Here is an 18,525-nt window from a genome sequence, read left to right as displayed (position 1 = left end):
TCTACAGAATAATTAGTTCCAAAGTTAATTCATATGCTTATACGGCACTAAAATATAAAGTGGCTATTCCTGAGGGTTTTCCATTTTTGTTAACTTTTTAACTAAGGACAGAAATTTTAAAGGCACATTAAAATTATCATCTATCACTAAATTACATATTATACAAATGTAAATGTGATCACACCACACTTAAATTCTTATAACAATAAACTATTCTGTTTTCTTCCCCCTGACATTTACAAAATTCATTTGGAGGAGTAGGATATACCTTACAGAGATTAGTGATAAATCATGTATTTTTAATGAATATCAATAGGAGAAACCCCAGGACATAACCCACCATCTAATTTGATTAAACTGTGCTTAAGGCAACACCACCTCTCTGGCTGGGGAATAGCACTATAATGACTTTGTGAGCATTATTGCAGGCTGTTTTAATGATTTAATGAACTGACTCTATATTTAGTTCAATAGCCTTAAAATGATTAGTGTTTAAGAAAAATTAGCTCACTTTGATCTGATTCTATTTGATAGTAAGTTTAAATAACCTAACCCTTCAAAACACAGTGGAAAAAAATTCCTAGAATCACAGCCAGCTAACTGCTAGAAAACATTATGGCAATCATTAATAACAGTTCATTTATGTTTAGCTACAGCATATGGAATGACACACTCATCCCCCAAGATGGGACACAGCAGCATATATTAAGTTGCATTATATTATTTTCCTGTGTTTTTTTAATGTGAAAAATAAACCAAGAGAAACACACCCTCCTGTATCCTCATGCAATACAATTTTTTTTTTTCCTTCATCAATAGTACCATCTAAGAACTTTAATTTGTGGGTCCAGAGTATGGTTCTGTGTCATCTAGAGACTGGAAAACTGTGTTGGGATTCTGGAGGCACAAGCTATGCTTGATGGCATCAGTCAGTCCTGGCAAGTTATCTGAAGTGCTCAAGCCATGAATGCAACACAGTCATGCTATTGAGAAAGGGGGAAAAAAAACCTCCGTAGTACTAAAAATAACACTTCCAATAGGAAGTTTACAAAATATGGAACTAAACTGGAGCTGAGTTTCTGAAAGGATGAAGGCAGAAACAACCACTCTGCAGGGTTATCTCTGCACTTCACCTGTGCAGACACTGCGATCCTTTTGTGATCTGAACCATCCCAGGTATATCACATCAGCCCACTCCCTGCACCAAGCTGCTAGAAGCAAACCACAAACATCCAAAATTATAACCCACTGTGCACATTCAAAAGCAGGCACCCAGTTCCACCATGAATCCAACCTAGATGTCAAATTCTTCTCCAGAAACAGCCCTAGCAAGGAGATCCTTTGCTGGTTTTAGCGAACACCAAAGGGGAAATGCCAAGTACAAGCTAAAACTAGAGACTAGTCCAAGACACCCTCAGACCTTGTGTTATGTTTTCCCACTTGCCTCTTCTAACGCTATAATCATGAACTGGTCCTTGGGGTTTTCTGTCTTAAGCAGTTCACCTACCCTTAAAAGTGAGCTCCAAATTGACAGCGAACACCTTCCTCTCCCCAGCGAAGAAGTGCAAATGAACTTGTTGCCAATCCACCCAATCACTGCAGGAGCCAGCAAGTTGGAGCTGACCCCATCACCCCAATGAACATTTTTTTCCATGTCCTTTTACAACTTGCCTGATCGTGTCCCCTGCAAAGTACAAAAGTTTGATTTGCCCAAAAGCAATTTCTTAGTGGTATTTATCTACATAAAAAATGTTTGGGTACATCCAGAATGTTCATACTGCTCTTTCTTATGGTTATTTTGTTGGGTGTCATTGCTCCAGATTTCCAGCCATCCATTAGGAACTGCAGGCAAGGTTCTCCCTTAGGATGGCTTTGCAAATTATTTTATATAATCTGTGTTCCTGCAGTATTTTTTCCCAGACCTTTTTACTGTGTTGGTCACCCTTTATGTTCAGTGAGCATTTTCCAATGTTTTATGTTTCCTGTTGAAAAATCTGAGACCACCACTTTTATTCCAGACTCACAAAATTGGTAAATATCTTTATCACCAAGAGTTTATTTATATCAAGATTTGAGTTCTTTATTCTGCCAACTCTTCCCCAAGCTGAGGACAACTTCTATTTTCCAAGAAACTCCAGCGTTTCTAAAATTTTTTAAGAATCTAATCTAGAACCTGATTTTTATTTTAGTAGAATAAAATAATAAGTAACATTCCATGGCAGTGACACTCCGTAGAAGTTTTGCGTCTACCCACATGTTCCACTTTAATATGATTTATCATCAACAAATTATTGTGTAGAAGGTAACAGTCATCATATATGCAAACTGGTATCTTGGTAAGAGTACAATTACTTGAATTCTGCTTTGAGTTCCAACATGAAACATGTCAAATAGTTCAATAAGGCACACATTGTCCAAATGACACACTCATATGACAAAAGCACTGACATATTGAGTTAATTTTCCCTTTCTGTCAAAAGCTACAATCAGATTGTCACAGTCCCATGGAACACTCCAATTTCCACTAAACTGCATTTTCTAACAGAAAACTGTTCCATTAAAAAAAAAAAAAAAAAAAAAAATCAGCCAGCTCTAATGTGCCTGAAGTCTATGCAATTAAAAAAGTTTCTAAATATAGCTTTAATCATGGCCGACCCCAATCTTCTCAGAAGTCCTTGCCCTCCAGGCCATCCCAAAGGGATGGGAACATCCAGTAACAAGCCAAAAGTCTCATGACAGTGTATTGACCCCATTTGATATTTATCTCTAGCCATTTGTGAGAGCTTCCCATGAGCTTAATTAAGCTCATTCATTTCCACAAATTGTGGCATCCTAGAAAATATCAGACTTTCCTTTGATAGATGAGATTCAGATGTGGAAGTCTTATGGGAGGCAAGGTGTCTCTCAGGCTATTTGACAGAGTAGCTCATGAAACAACTTATCTAATCCCTCCCCTCCACAAGGTGGAAGTGGAATGCACGTAGGATTGTGCCCTGTCCAATGCAGACCCCAGCAAGGAGCCACTTGCTCTGAACTGGGAAAAACTCCCCACATTGTGGAGAAACTGAACCCTTTAACTACAGAGGCAGAATTGCAAATCACAAAACAATTTCTGTCCTTCAAGGCAGTACTTAGAAGGAAAAACTCTTGCATCAAGAAGCAAAGATTTGAGAAGCAATCAGGGTGAGTGTTTCTGCACTTGGCATTTGGGTTTGGCTTTGAGTGTCATCTTTGTCTTCCCTACATTATTTTTTTCTATTTGTGCTATATTTGACTGCCTTTAGATAATTTGTTTTGTGTGACAAAGCCCATTTGAGGGGACACTGTAACAGCCTTCCACTGTGCAAAAGGCTGCTGCAAAAACTCACTACTTATTATACACAGATAAGGTAAAATACCAGGTAAATATAATCAAACATGAACAGAGGAAAGCAGTCTCACTCTTTATCATAATGGTCTTACAGTGAAGCCAGACAAACCTCTGTCTTGAATAAGAGGTAAAATTGATCCCACCTCAGGGCAAAATAATAAGCTAGCAAATTCCTCAGAGTTGCTTCAAGTTGGGATTTTTTTTGTTGTTCTGTTGTGGGGTTTGTTTTTTTTTTAATTTAAGAAAATCCATGATAACTGCAGGCTGGAAAAAGTGTACCTTAGTACCCTGTAAAAAACATTTCTTAATATCAAACCTAAGTAGAAAAAAAAAATTATTTCCCTAACGTAGAAAAACATTTTTTCCAACAAAACCTACCTTTCATGTATTTCACACTAAAACATTCAATCATGAGGTATAAGCTTAAACTCTGTTGATCACATACTTTTCTCCTACAAGCGTTTTCTTTTACAAAGCTGCTTCGATCTAGTATGTGGTCAGCTGAAGACCAGTGCTAACATAACAGTATTTTCCTTTCTTGAGTATATTTAAGCACTTTGTTTACTTTGGAATTTTGGTTCATAATTCCTATGCTATCCTAATTGCTCCATTTACCTTTAACATGTGTACACAGAGTCCATACCAAGGAGTTCAGGCACTTCATGCAAAGGAAGAGCATTTGGTCACCACACTGGTTCCATCATTCCTAATTTTTCCAGCTCATTTAACACCTTTTCCACTGTTTTATGCATACTGAGCACCAGTCTCATCTCAGCTGTGCTACCACCTTTGCACTTCATGTAACCTGAAAAAACATATTTCCATCTTGGGGTCCTTCAGTCCATCCAAACCTCAAAGAAAAGCTTTTTTTCCACTCGTCATATCTGGATCATGAACTATCTTCTTACTGCAGCCTAAATATAGATCTGTTTTCCCCAGTACATGGAAGCTCAGGATTTCCAGTGCTTTTGTTCTGAGGTTACAGTGAAATCTATTTACCAAGTTGTGTCCCTGAAACAGAACATCACAACAGGGGCACCAAAAACAAAACGATACCCACGTGAAGTCTCTTTCCCTACAGGAGATAAAAAGTCATTTGTAGCCAAAACAACCTTTTTTCTTTTGTTTCCTCTTTCTGGACATAACTTACCTAGGAAAGTGTAATGGATATAAAGCATTGTGGTTTTATACTTTCCTTTTTTATTATTTGACTTAGACAAACTCCAAGTGGCAAGATAAAACATTTCATGCAGATGATGGTACTTGAGGAAGCTGCCTAAAAATAGTAATATTTAATGCATATAGTGACTAAAAATAGCCATGGACTCAGCAGGTATTGAACAGCTACAGAGAATCTCAGCCATCAGGATCTGTTTACACAGATATTTCTGTCCCAAGACTAAAGAGTATTAGGAAAAAAAAAAAACAAAACCAAAAAACAATCACCACACAAAAGACATCTGTTTGGGGTTTGGGTTTTTTTTTTTTTCCCGAGTTACTAATATATAGGACACAACATGGGTGTGACAGGTAAAACCACTACTGAAGGGAAGGGTGTGAGAAATAGAGCAAGAGAAGCAATTTTGCTGCTCCAGATCTTGGCCCCATACCTACAAAAATAAATGGCTTGTGGACAGCTAACCTCAGGTCAGCAAAGCTTCCACTATTAAGTAGTTCCAGCTGGTAGGGATTTCCCAATCCCCCACTTACAGGAGCCTCTCATATTACTTGTTCAAATTCATGCAGATCTGGGATTCCAGATGCAGATTTTAGAATAGCAACCAAAAAAATATTGTACCATAACACAAAAAAAATATCCTAACTTGAGCTGTAAAGTGAAATTGCATGCTCCAGAAAACTACATGCTTCCCATATGAAGCTTTTAGGTACAAGATGCACTCAAAGTATAGTCAAAATCGGAAGAAAAGTGAGGGCCAACCTTATTCTGTCAACACTGACCTATTTTGTTCAGGTCTAACAGCTCAAAAAGCTACAAATTTGGTGAAACCTGGATTGTAAAACCATAACACTCCTCAATTACTTTTCGTTGGCCAGACAGGCAAACCTGTCATTTGACAACACATCATGATCCAAGATAGCAAACTTTATCACTCAGAGGTCATGAGAAAATGGCCACAGGTACAGCTTGCTAACCTTCCCTAGGTAATTTTTCACAGTTATCATCCAAAAAGCATAAAAGCATAAAAGACATGTTATCTTTGAGCTCCGTTTGTTGTAACATGGGTGAGATTCCCTATAAAACCACTCACTAAGTAACTGTTGTGTGTTCTTCAACACAGAGTCAAATCACTAACACATCATCTTGACAGTGCGTCAGGAGCAAGACGACACCTCTCCTCTCAGAGACCAACACATTATTTATCACTCTGCTCTGACTTACCTTTGCTTCCCACCCAGCACTAGCTCCAAAAGTACTTCCCTGCCTCGTTTCTTAGTACATATTTGAAGACAAACCTAAGCCAAGAGTTTCAGAATTTGGTTCACATTTTTCCAAATGCCAAGAACACATGGAGTTTTGCTCTTACCTGTAAGTAGACACTTGATCACAAAATTTTCACTTATGTTCACCTTCTGAAACCAATTGAGCAGTTTCTGTGGAGGAGTTTGAAGAACAAATCAAGTTAATTTCTCAATTCTTGCAATAAAAGTGTTGTCCTCATAAAATTTTGCACTGCATTCTTTGCAGGGACAAGCTCAAAGACTGGCTTAGGGCTCACTGGATTAGCCTCTCAATGATTTTGGTTTTTTCCATCCCCTTTAAATGAAATCAAAGTCTACAGCACAATGGTTTCAAATGAAGGATGTCCAGCAGCCCATGTGGAAATTCACAGCCAAATTAACATGCAAATCTTGACACTTTTGATACCAAATTAGAACTCTGTACAGAATCAAGTTCTAATTTAGTATTGAAACCTCTCTGATTCTTACTTAAACTAAGTCCATTGTACGGCTGAGAAAAGTTAACCCTTCTATTCTAGAGATATTAAGAGGTAATAGGAGCCAGGCATCTGACGCTTCTTTTGGAACAAAATTACCACAAGCTGAAAAGAGCCTTAACCAGTTCATTGCTGGCTCAAGGTAAAGCATGAGAGTGTTGGAGTGGTGTGTATGCAGTCTCCTCTAGAACTGGACAGACACAGAATTCATTAATATCATTAAAGGAATCATAATTGTGTCCCTCATGTGGGTTTGCCAGAGCAGTGTTGACAAGGAGAAGAATTGTCATCCTGACACAGCCCCACTCTGCTGTCAGTTAAAGGACTGGTCATGTGCAACACCAAGTTCTAACAAATCCATTTTTTAAACCTGAGCTGGGCAGGCTTGGCCTCTAATTGACCCATTTTAGTGGGTCAGGCCAGTGCAATAGAAAGTCCTTTGATTATTTATTTCATGCCCACCCAAGTTTGTTCCTCTCAGGAATTTCAATCCCTGCATTTATGCAACACCCCGTTGCTGTTACACCCTTCTTAGTGCTGTGAACTAGCAGAACTTTTACTTAATTTTCAGGTTCCTGATCGCCAGGCTTCTCCTGGGGTTTTGTTTGGTTGGGTTTTTCTTCCCCAGCAATTTGAGGAATGTTAGGAAGAACATAAATATTTCATTGTGTAATAACAGTATAATCAGAATAACTTTGATTGCTTTAAATTATCATTGCTAGCAGAACTCCAGGATTTAGAACTTACTTCATGCTATTCCACAAATGATGATTCCTGACTGTTTGTATGGTCCTTTACCCTCACAGCTTGTGGCCTTCCTTACTTGATACCTCCCCACAGTCACAGCAAGCTCCTTCTCTCCTCTGCAGTTTGGAATCAGGTCTAACTTGCAATTGCAAGTCTTTTGTTTGGGAATACTTTCATTTATTCTCACAAACACATTTTTGGGGTAGCCTACAAGTAATCCATCGCCTGATTTCAACTTCATAGCACAAGAAGATAATTTATAGTTGTTTTTTGTTTGGTTGTTTGAGGATTTTTAATAGCTACGTATCTGACACTCCATCACACGTGCACAAACATACTAACAAACAAAATTATTTTGTCTTCCAAAAGGACACTAATAATAGATTCCTAATAAAAAAATCATAGTAATAACATATCATTTATCTTAGGAGACCTACTAACGTGCAGTGGAGTTTTTAAAACCATGCTCAAAGCACACAGCTGGACATTATGTGAGCCAAAGCAGAATGGCAATCTGCATTTTTAAATCCTGCTGTAGTTGACCCTCAGGAGCTGCACTTGGTGCAAAGCAGCACAAAACAGGGTGAAATGGAAGAGTTATACACACACACAGAGCAATCCTAAAACTGGTCACAGTGCACATAGGGGAAGAATATCCTTGCAGGCACAATCCCAAAAAAACATATATTCAGTCACTTAATCAAGGAGCAGATTGATCATCTTGCCAGTTTTCTGTTCACCTTTTAACCTTTCATTGCATTGTTTTGCAGAGTGGATTAATTGAAATTCATTGCTCATGTTTTATTTTTGAGTTGATAATGAGTACAGATAACACTTGGATTTCTTCCTTACACCTACAACTGCTTTTCTGTCAGTGCTTTGTTCTGTGCCTCCAGCTCATTTCAACTTAACCTTTTCCAAATACTCGGGTCCCTGCAAGAGGATGTCTACATTAGCAGTTTAAAGCGTAACAAACTCGAGTATTTGGCACAGTTAACTCCAAATTAACCTCCCACCCTGGCTAAGCACAGATACGAGGAGCTCAGAATCAAGTGCTTGGGGCCAGTGCTTTTCTTCCATTACCAGGAGAAAACTGGCAGTGTAAACACTGCCTGCTCCTCTGCAGCTTAGTGATTGCTTATAAACCCGAGCAAGGAGTATCTGGTAGTGCCTTGCACCCACTTCCCTCAATGACTGCAGGAGGTGAAGAGTATACAGAAAGATCGGTGAAATTTTCTTTGTTTTAAAATGAAACTGTTTTATGGCCCTCGCTACAGCTACGTACTTTTAACCTCCTTGCTGTGCTCGTGTTTTCTGATTATACCTCTTAGCATGAGAAACATCTTTACCTCAATCCACTACACTTTAATTAGATGCTGCGGTGTGAAAAACAAAATCTTGGTGGAAAAGTAGCGTATTTTTAAAATACGGTGACTAAAATATTCTATAATCTTGGGGCAGAAGTAATTTTTATTTGCACTAGCTAGATACACTGAATTACAAAGAAAATTATTCCTTAGACAAGAGGGGGGGAAAAAAGATATCTTCAGATGAGACTTTTTTAATGCAGGTCATATGTTTGCCTTCCCCTAGTTGATCGAGAATATTAAAGGTACAGCATATTAATTACCATGTATATGAAGACTCTACCTAATCATAACGACCATAACACTAGAGTAAATAAAACCACTAGAAATACCTAAGAGCAGAGTATAATTTGGTTACAAACAGAAATTATCAGCACCTGTTTATTAACAGGTTTAATTGATAAATGCTCAGGCAAACTTAGAAGTAAGTATCTTTGATAACATCTCTTAACACAGACGCTTAAAAACAAAATCATTCTCTATTTGCATAGTCAGTCCTGGCTTTGTTTTTGTTTGCATGAGCCAGAAATCAGAAACATCAGGGCATCAGTAGCTTCGCAGTTTCTAGAGTTACTTCCAGATTGGTTATACACTAGGATTTGCCCTTTCAAGAGATTTTTAGAAGAATACACAGTTTGTTCAACTCTTACTTGGTAACTCTACACATGCCAGAAAAAAGTGTAAAATAAGTTGTAGAAAATCCTTATACAGACCAGCAGGATTTTGGCATATTTGTATTTTCACAGATATAGAAAATTATCCTCAGAGGGTTAAATGACGGTGGGAGGGGATATGTATTTCTAGACATAGACAGTGCACGTGTAACTGCAGTGGGCACTTTCATCAATTAACAAAAGCTTTGGGTAAACCTTAGGTGAAATAGATAATACCTCTGTCCACAAACTAAGGGATTAAATTGGTCTGCAAATCACTTGTGATATTTAATATTCTATCTGTTATATTTGTTTTGGCTAAAGACTTTCAGCTTGAGCAATTTCTACTCTTCCTAAATGACAGGTCCAAATATACATTTATTTTATGACTTATTTTTCATTTGTCTGAAAAAGCAAGAATGCCCCCTTTTGACAATTTCATATATTTCCCCTACGAGGCCAGGAGAGGGAGTAGTAGCTTGTGTTTTTCCCCAGGAAAATCAGCACTCTGGACGCCAAGTATTGTTTTCAGTTCCCTGCAGACAAGGATCGCATCCTTTGTTCATTATTTTTAAAAAAGATCACGAACATATTTGGGGGGGGGTGGGGGGCGGGGAGCGGCAGGGAAGAAAAAAATCACTTTGGGAGAAGTACATCTGCCACAAGGAAGCTTCAGACAAGAACTACACATTATGTAAAAAGCTCAATGTCTTTGATGGATAGAAAGCTATGCAGATGTCTGCACAGGTTAATCTTTGCAAGCTCTGTGCCTTGCTGAAGGTACAGCACAAATCCAGATCACCTGCTATCATGTAACTGAGCAGAGGCTGGCCAAAACCTGATATTAAGGTCAATTAAAAATAGACCCTGCTATTCTTCTGCCTCCAGTTAAAAAAATTCTAATAAAAAATGCAAAAGATGTATTTCGCTAGATTCCCACCCAAAACCTCAAGGCTTTTGTACTGATGCTGACAGAAAGCAAAGACTGTTTGAAAGCTCTTTTGCTTCAAGTTCATCTGCAGTGAAACCTGAAACATGACTTGAAATTCTTCCAAGATTCTGAAAAGCTCACCACCTGATCTTAAACAATTTAAATTCCAGTGTTAGGAAGTCAGTCTGAGCTCTCTAGACAGACAGTGGCAAATGACGTGGTATTCCAAAAGATGACTCAGAGGAGGAAGGAAAAAAAACCCAAAAACTAAAATCTTACTTGTGTGTTTTCCAGCTCTTCCGGAGGACTGTTATCTCAGCCTGAAAAACAAAAGGGGAAAAGTCCATAAATGAAATCATACAATGTATCAAGTTAGGCATTTCCAAGAGAAACAAGTAACAAGGTAGAAGGCAGATTCCGGTTTAGGGTTTCTCTTGGCCACATCCCGGGCAGCAGAACTGGAGCAGCACAGCGGCACTGCCTTTCACCAGAGACGTCTCCCCTGAGCTCAAGGACTGTCTGAGAGACTGACAGCTTAGAGAGAGATATATCAGACACCTGCAGAGAGCAGCATCAGCCTCGACCTCTCACCGAGAGTCAGCACCGACTTAAGGGTGCTGCATTATCAATCTTGGTTATTTTTTTTTTTTTCCCCCCAGTAGTTCAAGCAAGAGGCACATCCCTGCACCTGTGTGATCCTAGAAAACAGAGATGAGCACACTCTTCTCGATCCTCACTCTATGCAACAACCATTAACTGAAACTGCAGCCTGTTTCTCTCAGAGACAGATGTGCTTATGGTATTTAATTAACAATACACAACAGTCATGACAATTGCAAAGTGCCTTATCCAGCTGAAAAAGCACAATAGTGAAGCCAGCAGCATGGAATGACAATTGACATTACAGCACAGGAAGAAATCTCAAGTCAAATCTGGGAGAAATTTTTTTTACCTGACCCAGTAAGAAGTTAAAACAAAAAATTAAAACAAAGTTAACTTACAGCTGTCAAAGTAAGAATATCAGAAATCCTGCTGTACTCCCAAAAAATAGAAGTGTCTCTCTCTCTCACACACAAAAGAAAGATTCTTTCTGCATCAGTGAAAAATAATTTGACTGATTTCAAATTCCAGGTTTCGCACCATTGGTTAAGTTTCCTCCAACAGCACTGTGTTACTGGGTTTCAAGTGCTTACCGGGGTCGCTATGGCTTGTTACAATCCAGCTACCATATTTTCCAAGACCTGCATGGATATTTAGCCACATATCTCCCATTAAAGCTAAATCATCTTAAATAAAAGAATCACTGAGGGTCCAACTACCCCTGCATCTCCTTGAGAAATTTTAAGAAACTACATTCATGTTATATTCTCTCTTTGGTGAAGCAGTGGAGGGTGAAATCATCATTTTCATGCAATATTGCCTACAAACAAAGTTTGGCATTGGATAGTGGCATTTACCAATGGCAGGGGCCTTACCCACAAAAAAAATTGCAGTTTTCACAGAAGTGCTTGAGGTGGCTGCAATTCAACTATGCAAGTTTGATTACATATACAGATTTTCTCCAGCTCAGTAACATGATCTACAAAATCAGCAACGCAAAAATAGGAAACTCTTTGCAAAGCGTGGCATTGAATATACTACTTAGGAACAGCCACTCCGAACACCTTGTGCTTTGTCACTCCATTTACTGCAGTGTGATATGACTTAGCACATATTAAAACTTCTAAACTCTCTTTCGGTCCCTGGATTTCTTCACAAACATTCTGAAGCACGTTACCTATGGGAGGGAGTGTTCCAAAATAAAGATCCCCTTACAAGGAAAGCCAAAAGCTCCATCAAGGAAGTCTTTCTCATTGCTCCATCTGCTGCTTTTTCTTCCCATTCGACAACAGCCAAAGGCACAGCAACAAGTCTTCTACCAGAGCTGGAAGAAAAAGTTCAGGTTCAGATTGAACCCCTTCCACCTGAATTTGGCTCTATATCCAATTCTGTTCAAATCTAAGTAGGATGCTCACTTTCTTAGTGACTTGCACACTTGTCTTTAAAGTTATAGATTTAAAGTAGCTTTTGATTTTTCTTATATCATACAGATTTTTTAGTTGTCTCCATAGAAGTAAGTATCGTTTCCACTGCTGTTTAAGGTTACCAAAAGTTTGGTTTTCTTTAAGTGAAAAAGAAGTACAGTTGAGTTTGATTCCAATTTTATAAAACAGGGCTGTGGGCAGAGAGAATAATTTTCTGGAAGATTCAGAAAATTATTTTACATTACTTCAGCCTTTTTCTCTCGGCTCCAAGGACATCCACCACTACATTCCTCTGACCACCATTTTCATTATTAAGCAGCCTCATAAGGATATTACTCTGATTTAGAGAATGTTTTACTGGAAGCAAGTTCCAAAGAGCCCCTTTCCTACTACTTTCAATGTGTTAAGCATTCACTATCAGCTCTGGGATTTACCAAGAACTCAGCAAAGTCTGTTCTCATTCTCCATCAAAGATTAGAAAATTTAGGTGTTTCTATAGTTACAAAGAACTAGTTTCTGGAAAGCCCTTTATCAAGAATGAACTCTGCCTCACTGAAATGAGATTCTCCTTACTGTTATTTTAAAAATTCTCAAGATCACCTAGCCAGTATTAAAGGGATTCCACTAGTGGCTATGCAACCAGCTTTTGCTACGCTCTGGTTCTCTCCCAGGAAACTGAAGGCTTTTATCTGTTGCCAGCTAAGAAATATCCACTAGACTGAAAATCCACTGTATACTTTTTGGAAAGCTGCAGGGCTGAAGGTAAAAGCTCAACAGTACTGAGGTTTCTTTTCTAATCTGTTTCAAGTTCTGCACTCTTGGATGCTGTTAATTATAGTACAGTATGAAACTAGCAATATGAAAACCTATTTATTCTCAGTCTTAGTAGTTGAAGGTAATTAATACTTTTATCTTCCTACGTGCTTCATTGATGGGGCACATGAAAGGATAAATGAAATGAATCCACACGTAGTTTAAAGAAAAAAAAAAAATCAATTTATATAGTTACAGTCCCAGGAAAGAGGCAGGGCAGTCTATGCATGTCTCTTGCTTAGTGAAAAGTACAGATTTCTACATGAGTAAAAATAACCATCAAGATGTTGAGCTGCAGGGTAACAGTTCCACATCTGTGTCTGTTACCACTTCAGGCCCAGCCTTTAGGAGAGACCTTCACCCAGAATTTACATTCTACCTCATACTATTACATGATAACAAGATTTACACAAGATTTAGTTATGAATCAAGTATTTGGCATGTAGCTCCTTCCACAGCCATGACTAACTAGGGGTGGAGAACACGTACCACATAAACACCTGAATGCCTCACTGCTTTATTTATGCCTCAAAAAATTAGTTTTACTTCCTGATTTTTGCCTCAAGAATTTGTGGGCATTGAAGGAAATCCTAAAGCAAAACCAGACAACTCATAGACTCAGTTGCTCTCATGTGGATGCCACATTGAGGAGGATTCTCACACAGCAAGATTGCTGTGGTTTCATTGCTAGAAGCTCTCAGCCCTGAGCTTCAGAGCTCAGCCCTTCCCTTACCATGCTCCTCACTCACAGCAGAGCCCACTTCACACACTGTGAAACACAAAGAAAGATCCCACTCCAAGTAAAAACCCCTGCAGAAGCCTTAAGTTTCTTGCTTTAACATCTGTTTACTGCTTTCTAGAAACATTGCAATTAATTGTATTTATTCAGGCATAGAGCATACCCAGTGCTGTTATTCACATGCATTACACAACAGTACACAGAAATACTAAGAACCTGCCAGTCATCTGTCAGGGAAGGAACCAGCAGCTTAACAAAAAAGATAGTTGCACAGATGTGGACTACCTGGAAAATTCACAAGCACATGAAACCAGTTGTTCCCGCCACTTTTCCAACGGTTGAAATGGAATATTTCTTCCCCCTGCCAAGTTTTCAGCAATCAACATGGCCCACTATTTTTGTGGCAATGTTGTTGATGAAAAAATTATTTTATTTATCAAGATGTGTCTGATTTTAGCTGTGTAATGAATTCTTAGCTTTACTTTCCTGTAGCATCTCTGCAAACAATCAGTACATTAGATTAAAGTGTGACTCCAAGACCCCACATGTCCCTGTTTTCACATTATGGTAAAATAGTCTCCAATTTTGGTAGATGAGAGCATAATTAAAAGCAATCTTGCACAAGTTAGCATTATTTCTTAAATATCTGGAATAATTAAATACTCCTGTGCAAAACAACAAAGAACACCTAGAGACTTTTCCTTAAAGAGTGAACTCAGCCATCCCAGATATAAGTCACTATATCTGGTTAACATCAATTAAATAAGGGCTCCCCAGGGAAAACAGAGTGCTTCAAAGATGGAAAACTTATCTGGCAATGGATTCCTAGTGAATCAATATTCAATAATCTCAGAAAACAATAATCCCATCTGAAATCTTTACATCAATCTTCCCTGTGGACACATCCCCTTTATTCCGCTGCTTCAAACAGCAAGCAAAAAAACAAAACAAAAAAACTAACAAACAAACAAAGGGAAACTTTCAGACTAGAATGAAATTTGTTAATAGAAAAAGGACAAAACATTACTCAGGAGAAACCAGCAGGATGAAAGCATAATAAAGACTTTCACTTAAGTGTGGGGGCTTATTTGCACAATTGCCATTTTCTTCTTTTCGCACAGCATAAAGAAAACCAAAACCAGGAGTAAGTTATATTTACCCCGAGTAGGAACCCATTGTATTTTAGCAGAGTCAATGCACCCAAGAATGAACCCTGTACTCAGGAGCTCAACATCATTTCAGCATTTCACCCACACACTGGAACGCCCATCCCAGGCACTATATTCCTGAGGCAGACCTTGGACTGCCTCATTTAAAAGCAGTTGTCATGAACATCATGCACATCTAATCCACTGTTCACTTGCTTATCTCTGGCTTTCGATTCTCTCATTCATTTTTTCCCTATAGCTAAGAGAACACATAATATATTAAAAAAAAAAAAAATTCAAAATTTGATAATTTTTTAATGTCTTCGAATTTTGAACCTATCAGGAAACATTTGCATATTTGTATGCAATATTGATTTTGTCCTGTCTTTGTTTGCCAGTCATCAAGGCAGAAGTAATTGAGTATGCATATCCACCTGTACACACACAGATAGGCAAGAATTCCTAAAGGAAGCGCACATAAACTACATAAATGCAGTAACTCTTTTCTACAAGGTTCCTCTTGCTTTTTCCTAATCTGTCAGCCCATTACTTGTCGCTCTCCTTTGCTTCATGTCCTCTTCTTTTTCAGTTGACTTTTGTTCATTTAAAGATTTATAAGAAAGCATCACTTCCGTGCTTACCTTGCACATAAATTCTCTGACTAAACAACTGTTCAAAAAGAAATTATTATCAATTATCTATGGTTTACTTCATCACCTGCAACAAAGAAATCCTGTGAACAACGCACCAGACTGGATACAAGTGCCAAAATCACAAAATCCTCTAAAAGAAGCTGAGCTCTACTTATGGCCTCTTTTCCTGTTTTTGCATGAAGCTGAACATAACACCATCACATAAAAAAAGGTGAGGGGAAAAAAACCCTTCAACAGAGTTTTACCACAAGGTTAATGGATATGAAAATTTCTCCCCACTCGCACATACAATTGAGGTGTTTCTGTAATTATCAGTATCCATTCCCCTCTTTAAAGTTTCCCTGCAAGCAGCAATCAGAATTATATACGATCTCTGCATGAAACTAATGAATTCATGACAAAGAAGACTCCTCAACATGATAAGAGATGGTGTAGCAGGGGTATTAGCACCAGGCTTTAATGCTCAAAAACAGGCTCACAGCCACGTTCACACTATAATGGAACTGGAACAGGACCAGTGTCACACACCAGCAGCCGTCCAATGACTTGGGTGCCTATCAGAGGAGTAAAGAAAAATGGAAAGATTACACAGGTTTGTTCTCTTCCTGATAAAGAAAATAAAAAACAAAACCAAAAAAACTTGTCTGCTCTCTATGTAAAGCTTTTCATAAAGATATTCATCTGTAGAAACTTCTGTTCAGGTCAGAGAAAATACTTTTTCAACAATAACAAGTCACAGGTCTCCGGTACTTCAGTAGTATGCTGAAGAAAAAAAACTACAAGAGCCATATCCTGTTAAATTTTGGCAATACCTTCCTGGCAACTATTCCTGAGATCCAGGAGACTTTCTGAACTATACCTACCCCGTAAGATTTTTTCCTTCTTCAGGTGCAGCTAGCAGAGCTCACTGTTGTTGTTATAAAGTGGCAATCTTAAATTACAAGTGCACTTTTCACTAAATTTTCTTCCCCAAAAGGAAGCATGTTAAAGGAAAACTGAAAGGGCAAGGAATTTATGCACTTAATAGCTTTGGAAGGTACCAGAGCTCAAATCAAATCTTTACAGAACCACAATATCCAGGTTCTCTATAAGGCATGCAAGCACCTCACCACACAAGGTTTGCTCTGAGAGTGAAACCCCAGGAAAATTAAGAAACCTACAATTCCCTATGCCAGCTACTTATCCAAATGCTATCATCCTTCGACGTTGTTAAGCAGACCCTTTGCTCATGCTTAAGCATCACAGGTCCCATCCACACTTTCCCATAAATGAATATCCCAAAGATACCATCCTCACGTCTGATGTTTGCTGGTGGAATAAAAAAACAAACACTGTTTCATGGGCAAAAATGAGTGAAGAAGAAAGGGAGATGGTGGATTTGGACATGGTTGCAACAAACACACATCTAAGGAAACAGCTGGAAAAGCAAAAAGCCCTGAACACCCTCTGCTATCATCTTGCCAGTTCCCAGACATTTAAAGCTTTACCCCACTATCAGATGGCAGAACAGCAGCATCCTTTGGATGACTGGCTCAGGTAATCAAAGCAGAAAACAGCCAGAAATAATACTGCCAAGTGATTAGAAGAGAACTGGTGGCAAATTTAAACACCCTTTTGATTCATTAATCTCCCACAGCTAAAGACAAACCTAAAGCGAAATTACCGTGATTGTAAAGCGAGCACTCCTGTCCTGTGGCTATTTTTTGGCCTGCTGAGAGAGAATGAACTGATCAAAGACAGACACTTCAGTGAGATTAGTGCTGCTTCAGTGAGCTCACAGTTAGTTCCCATTAACTAACCTGTTTTAGGAGCTGGTGACACCGGCATTAATCTCTGCTTCAATTGGAAGCAAAACCAGGGAGTGACCCGTCCGTCTCCTGGCGACAATTGCACCCGCCCTGCGAGCTCCCGTGAAGCCTTTTGCTGCTGACGGGGCAGGGAAGGGCACTACGAACTTCACATCAAGGGCAAGAGCACTCAAAACTTCCCTGGGAAAGCAAAGCAGAGGCTCCATTTTGGTGGCTCGTCACCAGGGGCACGTGGAAATCCTACCAAGTGATTGCAGCGAAGGGAAGAATCCCCAGGAATGGCCCATAGGAGGAGCTAACTACCATCAGGAAAAGCCAGCCTGGAAGGACAAGTGGCAGTGTTAACAGTCCCAAAGCGATGCCCTCCAAGGCAAGCCTGGTGCTCCAGCAGCAGCTAGGACTGGCTTAAAATATAAAATGTTCTATGCATTTACAATTCTCAGCAGCTTGCAAGATTACGACGCTACAGAATTACAGCCCTTTGCTAAATTGATGAAATTCAAAAATAAAGAAAAAAAACACCCAAATTCACAAGAAAGTACTCAAATCCTTCATCCACCACCTATTTAAATCCATCCAAGATCTGTCTTCAGTAACCCTACATTCTGCTGTTCAGTGTTATCTCTCAACATAGATCTTCCCTATGATAGATTAGTGAATCCTGGGAATGTTTATTACAAAATGCAGCTTTCCAGAATAGAATTTCATATTTTAGCTGATATTCATCAGAGCCTAAATGTATATATACGAATTATTGCTGATAAAAATCTCTCTAGTGAAATATAGCACATTACACAGATAAGATCCTCTGCACAAATACAAAGTTTGAATAAACTATTTTTTTCTGATAAATTTCTGTGATGTGGACAATATTTTAATACCACACAAATATTTTCTCTGCAGCAGTCTCCCTCTCAGGCATATTTCACATGCTGAAGAAGAGAATCAGGTGCAGTAGCTGATATATAACTTTTTATGCATAAATCCCAAATTCCTCCAGAGTTGCCTTAAAAAATCTGTTCAGGCTCATTCATCTCTAATCACTAAAATTTTACAACACTTAAATGTGATAATCACAAAGCACTTTTCTCAAATAAAATAGTAATGGATAATTGGCTCACTTGGGATAGAGAAAGACAGCTTTTAAAGAGGGAAAAATGGACAAGGTCGCCACTTCCCACTGAAAAAGGGACAGGCATTTACAAGCAAAATTCCCTATGGAATACAGGGTGGCACCTGAATAGACCTGAGCGGGAAAAGGGCAAGAAACAACAAGAGCAAGATTATAAGGAATATACACACAACTTCTTTTATC

General features: G+C 38.7%; 1 long non-coding RNA gene across 3 annotated transcripts in view; it reads right to left on the bottom strand.

Annotated features, from left to right (window-relative positions):
* LOC120750248 (uncharacterized) overlaps positions 1 to 17,383 on the bottom strand; it is a 35,243-nt gene extending 17,860 nt beyond the window's left edge. For 2 of the 3 annotated variants that reach the window (XR_009207631.1, XR_005699942.1), the window contains exons 1-4: positions 17,202 to 17,383; positions 11,803 to 11,949; positions 10,305 to 10,345; positions 5,917 to 5,983 (exon numbers count right to left, since the gene is read on the bottom strand). This is a non-coding gene — a long non-coding RNA (uncharacterized LOC120750248). The remainder of the gene's footprint in view (positions 1 to 5,916; positions 5,984 to 10,304; positions 10,346 to 11,802; positions 11,950 to 17,201) is intronic. The other variant, XR_005699943.1, reaches the window with a different exon arrangement.
* Between the last annotated feature and the right edge of the window lie 1,142 nt (positions 17,384 to 18,525).

Source organism: Hirundo rustica, chromosome 3 (assembly GCF_015227805.2).
Source record: "Hirundo rustica isolate bHirRus1 chromosome 3, bHirRus1.pri.v3, whole genome shotgun sequence".
In the NCBI taxonomy this organism is placed as follows: domain Eukaryota; kingdom Metazoa; phylum Chordata; class Aves; order Passeriformes; family Hirundinidae; genus Hirundo; species Hirundo rustica.
This window is presented reverse-complemented; position numbering and strand designations above follow the sequence as displayed.